Source organism: Palaemon carinicauda, chromosome 17 (genome assembly GCF_036898095.1).
Source record: "Palaemon carinicauda isolate YSFRI2023 chromosome 17, ASM3689809v2, whole genome shotgun sequence".
NCBI classification, from domain to species: domain Eukaryota; kingdom Metazoa; phylum Arthropoda; class Malacostraca; order Decapoda; family Palaemonidae; genus Palaemon; species Palaemon carinicauda.
Window position 1 is genome coordinate 95,156,307 of NC_090741.1, and position 6,714 is coordinate 95,163,020.

Here is a 6,714-nt window from a genome sequence, read left to right on the forward strand (position 1 = left end):
TTTTCCCAATTCTTTCAAAATTACTACGTACTAAGGAACTATCACAGAGTAATGATTCCTCTAGATGTTTATTTGTCGGAAAATTGTGTTTACTTTTTTTTTGATTGAATATCATCAAATTTTTTTAGCTAAAATATTGTTTTACATTTTTTTTTTCGATTTTATTTCCCTTCAAAAAAACTTTTTTGGGTCAGAATTTTAATTTTATAAACGTAAAATAATCGACAATTATCCAGCAACCCACCATACAATTTTTATGCATATCCAATAATAATTAGATTAGTAAATAACACCTTGAAATTGACATACCCTTCCTACATTTCAAGTGGCAGATTAGGGAGTCTGAGTCAGTGTGGTTGGCGGCCATTTTGTGGACATATCCGAAGCGTAAGCTGCCCTATCTATATATATTATTGTTCCCTATAGAATTTGTGATATTTTGGTATATTTTTACCTGCATAAATATCATATTATATATTAAATATATGTATTTTTTTACGAAATTTCCAAGTACTCAAAAAATTACCTTTAGATATGGCCCCTGATATAAATGTAATTTACAAAATAATGAAGATTTTTTTACATATTTCTATTTTAGGATAACATATGTTTATTCCCTAAAAAAATTAGCCACTTCCTATTTCATTTGGGTACCCAAAAAAATTCATGAAATTTGGACAATTTTTTTTGGCCAAAAAAAGTTACCCTTTTTTTCTCATTTCAGATCTTCACCTCCATGGGTCTGACTTCATCCAAAATACATCAAGATGTGTCCTAAACATTCAAGAATCAATTCCTAAAAGGATTTGTGTATATATGTATAAACTTTTTTTTTATGAATTTTTATGTCAGGTCTTTTTTTTTTCTACTTAATTTTTTAAAATATTTATAATAAATAGTTTTTCTGCAGATGAGTAGTATTTATCTTTACAGTTGTTTTAAGCATTCATTGAAGTTTTTTTTGGCAAAAGAAAAAAGGAGGTTACTGCAAAAACTGATTTTTCAAGAATTTTTTTTTTGCGTCGGGGTCGTTCGCGTCCGAGTATACCCTTAAAGGGGTGTCCGAGGACCGTACCTATCCAGGGATATATATATATATAAAATTATATACGGCCAGTTTCATCACCACGATGTCCAATGCAGATTGGTGATTCTGGGAGATTTTTGTCTGAATGCTCACAGCAAACCAACGCAGTATGGGTGAATGACTAGTACTGTAAACGTATGCTGATCAGGGCGGTATACAATCACTTTCACCATGTTAAGGTATGAACACTCAGAAAGGCTATATCTACCATATATACACACACACACACACACACACACACACATATATATATATATATATATATATATATATATATATATATATATATATATATATATATATATATATATATATATATATATATATATATATATATATATATATATATAAGATTGTGTATTTTTTGTGTGGCTTTTGTAGTACTGAATACTAACTTGCTTAATCAATTCTTTTCTAAATTCTGGTGTACTTGTGGTAGCTATCACTTTAAAACTATTGTTGTCATACCTTTTATACTTCTTAATATCTTCAAATATGTTTTGTGGGACGAGGGTTAGTGGCCAATCAAGTTGAAACTCACTAATGTGTCCATAATTTTTCACCTGCTTGAGCTAATGAAATAAAAAAAAAATCCATTCCTTTACATGAATCGCTAGTACCCCGATGACAGCCAAAAGTTAATGGCTGAAATAGCTGTTACCTTAACCCTGGATAGGTACGGTCCTCGGACACCCCTTTAAGGGTATACTCGGACGCGAACGACCCCGACGCCAAAAAAAATTCTTGAAAAATCAGTTTTTGCAGTAACCTCCTTTTTTCTTTTGCCAAAAAAAAACTTCAATGAATGTTTAAAACAACTGTAAAGATAAATACTACTCATCTGCAGAAAAACTATTTATTATAAATATTTTAAAAAATTAAGTAGAAAAAAAAAAGACCTGACATAAAAATTCATAAAAAAAAAGTTTATACATATATACACAAATCCTTTTAGGAATTGATTCTTGAATGTTTAGGACACATCTTGATGTATTTTGGATGAAGTCAGACCCATGGAGGTGAAGATCTGAAATGAGAGAAAAAAAAGGGTAACTTTTTTTGGCCAAAAAAAATTGTCCAAATTTCATGAATTTTTTTGGGTACCCAAATGAAATAGGAAGTGGCTAATTTTTTTAGGGAATAAACATATGTTATCCTAAAATAGAAATAAGTAAAAAAATCTTCATTATTTTGTAAATTACATTTATATCAGGGGCCATATCTAAAGGTAATTTTTTGAGTACTTGGAAATTTCGTAAAAAAATACATATATTTAATATATAATATGATATTTATGCAGGTAAAAATATGCCAAAATATCACAAATTCTATAGGGAACAAGAATATATATAGATAGGGCAGCTTACGCTTCGGATATGTCCACAAAATGTCCGCCAACCACACTGACTCAGACTCCCTAATCTGCCACTTGAAATGTAGGAAGGGTATGTCAATTTCAAGGTGTTATTTACTAATCTAATTATTATTGGATATGCATAAAAATTGTATGGTGGGTTGCTGGATAATTGTCGATTATTTTACGACTATAAAATTAAAATTCTGACCCAAAAAATTTTTTTTGAAGGGAAATAAAATCGAAAAAAAAATGTAAAACAATATTTTAGCTAAAAAAATTTGATGATATTCAATCAAAAAAAAAAGTAAACAAAATTTTCCGACAAATAAACATCTAGAGGAATCATTACTCTGTGATAGTTCCTTAGTACGTAGTAATTTTGAAAGAATTGGGAAAAAAGGAAAAAATGGCAATCACCGGAAAATCGAACACATACCTATATATACGCCATATCTGGCTAAAAAAAAGATAGGCATGGGTAGCCAGATCATCTGGAAACACTTTCCAACACTATAAAAATATAAGTTTTGCGACACTACTTGCCAATTCCTTACGGTAACATGACTAAGCAAAAAAATGAAAAACAAATAAAAAGGGGCACTCGTGGAAAAATGGCCATTCTAATATACGGCATTTCAGAAAAAAAAAATTTCAGCCACGTGCTAGGCAAACCATCAAGGCATATTTTCCGACAAATAAACATATAAATGAAATATTAGTCTGTGATAGTTCCTTAGTACGTAGTAATTTTGAAAGAAATGGGAAAAAACGAAAAAATGGCAATCACAGGAAAATCGAACACATACTTATATATACGCCATATCTGGCTAAAAAAAAAAAATAGGCATGGGTAGCCAGATCATCTAGAAACACTTTCCAACACTATAAAAATATAAGTTTTGCGACACTACTTGCCAATTCCTTACGGTAACATGACTAAGCAAAAAAATGCAAAACAAATAAAAAGGGGCACTCGCGGAAAAATGCCCAACATTCTAATATACGGCATCTCAGATAAAAAAAAAAGACATGCACGTGTTAGCCCAACCATCAAGGCACACTTTCTAACACATAAACATGAAAAAAAAATCAATAATATACGGCAATTCCTTACTACGTAGTAAATTTTTACAAATATTGAAAAAAAAACAGAAATTGGCAACCGCAGTTAAATACCCAATATACCAATAACTACGTCGTATCTGACAAAAACAAAATCACGCATGGGTAGCCAGATCATCTAGACACACTTTCCAACATTAAAAAAGCAAAAGTTTTACGACACTATTTCGCAATATCTTACGGAAAAATGACTTGGCAAAAAAATTTAAAAAAATTAAAAAGGGACACTCGCGGTAAAATGCCCGACATTCTAATATACGACATCTCAGATAAAAAAAAAGACATGCACGTGTTAGCCCAACCATCAAGGCACACTTTCTAACACATAAACATGAAAAAAAAATGAATAATATACGGCAATTCCTTACTACGTAGTAATTTTTACAAATATTGAAAAAAAAACAGAAATTGGTAACCGCAGTTAAATACCCAATATACCAATAACTACGTCGTATCTGACAAAAACAAAGTCATGCATGGGTAGCCAGATCATCTAGACACACTTTCCAACACTAAACAAGCAAAGGTTTTACGACACTATTTGGCAATATCTTACGGAAAAATGACTTGGCAAAAAAATGAAAAAAAAATGAAAAAGGGGCACTCGCGGTAAAATGGTCCTCGTGGTGATGAACGACATTTTAACTAAAAAAAAAAACATGCACATGGTAGCCAAACAATCCACCAAGACTTTCCACAACTGATAACCTATACAAGTTGCACCATTCTACGACAATTTCATAATACGTAATAACTTTGATAATTATGCAAACTACCTCAGACGGGTAAACTCGGACGCGAACGACCCCGACGCGTCTCAGAAATCGGGGAAGGAGTACAGCTACAGCAATGCACATCTGGACACTACTAGAGCGTGTAGGGGAGACACCTCCTGCAGGTCGATCACCCACAAATTCAGTCACAGGGGTGAGTCACGTGAGAAAAACCTGTTTTTTTTTGACGCTCGGGGTCGCAAACGACCCACCGTACCTATCCAGGGTTAAACATATATGTAGGGAAGCGTATCCTAATTTTTTTGTCGAGCCATACACTCATACTTTGTGAATGTAATTGGCCAGGAACTGACTCTAAATGACTTAATCAGGGATGGTGAAATTATATACACGTAAAATAACTGCGTGCATCTATTGATTTTTGAAATCGTAGGTAACATAATGTTGTTGTGTAAGTTGACTATCAAGGTGCCTTCTGTCTATGTTAAAAGTGTCTTACAGCTGTCTGATTTCAGTTCCAGTTTTATCGGAATAGATGCTCACTAGAATGTCAGCCGTGTAAGCCCAACACTCCACTATGCTATTCAAACACAGCGATGGACTCTCCAGCAAACAGCTTAAACTCACGGCCTGGGATCGATCTGCTGCCAAGGAATCCTAGGCAAACACGTTTCCACTGTACTAGCCAGTCATCTGGATGAACTTCTGCTGTAAGATCTCATAACTCTCACATAAGTAAAAGGGCCTGTACAAATCACCTAGTTTTATCTGACCCATCCTAATTTCTATGTTATCACTATTATTTCAATTTATTTCTAATTATGATCTTAAATTGTTTCTGATACAATCAAAATCATCCCTTATATAAATGCCTTGTCCCTTAAGTAAATGGATGGAACAGCTACCACCATAAAGATAAGTAAATGGAGAAGTAAGGCGGTGATTTTTTTTTCTTGAGATTAGGAAATCATCCCAAATAATGCCCACAGAACTTGGACATACCGCCTTCCGGTAACTGGAGAAATTACTGAATGAGATACAGATTACATGTACGGTGCCACTCATGCAGTGGAGAAGTTATCAAAGTGAATGAAACGACGACAGGGCCATCCCGTTGGAGTGCTCTTTGTTAAAATATTGATATAATAAGACGTGTGGAGGGAAGGCCATTCAACAGCTACCAGAAGCCAAAAATATTAAGCATGGCACATGAGCAATATTTTCCTAGCTATCAGGCCAACTGTCAAAGCAGAAAAACTTCTTAATGCATAAAAAATAAACTTATTTGGTCGTTCATTATGCACATGGACGAGATCATTCCTTTTCTTGGTGCCATCATTGACGAGAGACAATCTTATAAAAACATGCTGCTATATTAGTGAAAGAGAAAAAATTCAACTCCCTCAAGCGGCTAATCTTTGATATTCACGACAGGAGTGTCTTCTCCTATTTAGGTACCTGAGAATCCGTTTATGCAAAATTGAAACTTCTGAGACATTATACAGAACACAAGTCCCCAACAAATGCCTGAGTTATAAGACGATATGAGAAAACCACTATAACTACTGATGATAAAATCGATTACATGTTGACCTACAAACAGCATGCAGATGTCTTTGGAGAAAATCACCTAGGGAATAACACTACTGTAAATGTATCCTACGAGAAAGAACTGATTAGTCTTTAGTCACCTCCCACCCGTAGCCAACCTTGTAATAAGGAACAGCTCAGGACCAACATGGTTTACAAGCATCTAGATATAAATTACAAAGGTCAATCAATGACATACACAAGAAAACAACTTGAAACCAATTATTACACCAGGCCATATATCAGCTTTTTGGCAATGTAAATTAAAAAATGGCTTCCTCTTAATGACCTAATCGTATATTCTGAAACCGTTCATGATGGCTGAAGTCGTGAAACTGACTGCTTTGCATTTCAGAAAAATCAAATCTGATATGATTAAGCGGGATAAAAGAAACCAATCTAGCAAAGCTTTCTGATTGACCACTCAGATCTGTCCGCAAATCACATTTATTCATAATTTTCCATTTTATATTCTCAATTATTTTGGAATTCTTTTTAAGATATAAAATATTGTGATGGCCTACTAGAAATATCCCTGCCTGGTGATAGCCTGACTGGGGCTCTAGTCCTGCTCAAACTCGATAGTTTTTTGTAGTGTCTGCAACCTCACCATCCATGTCAGTCAACGATGGGAGGGGAGGGGAGGGGAGAGGGTATTTGGAGGAGACAACTAAGGTAGGAATAGGGAGGGCCAGGCAATGGATACATTGCCTGGCCCTCCCTATTCCTAGCTTAGTTGTAGAGGGTTCTTGAGCGTTAATTATACGTGTGTATGGTCAGTCTTTAGGATATTATCACAGTCCCTTGCCTTTGTCATTCATGAG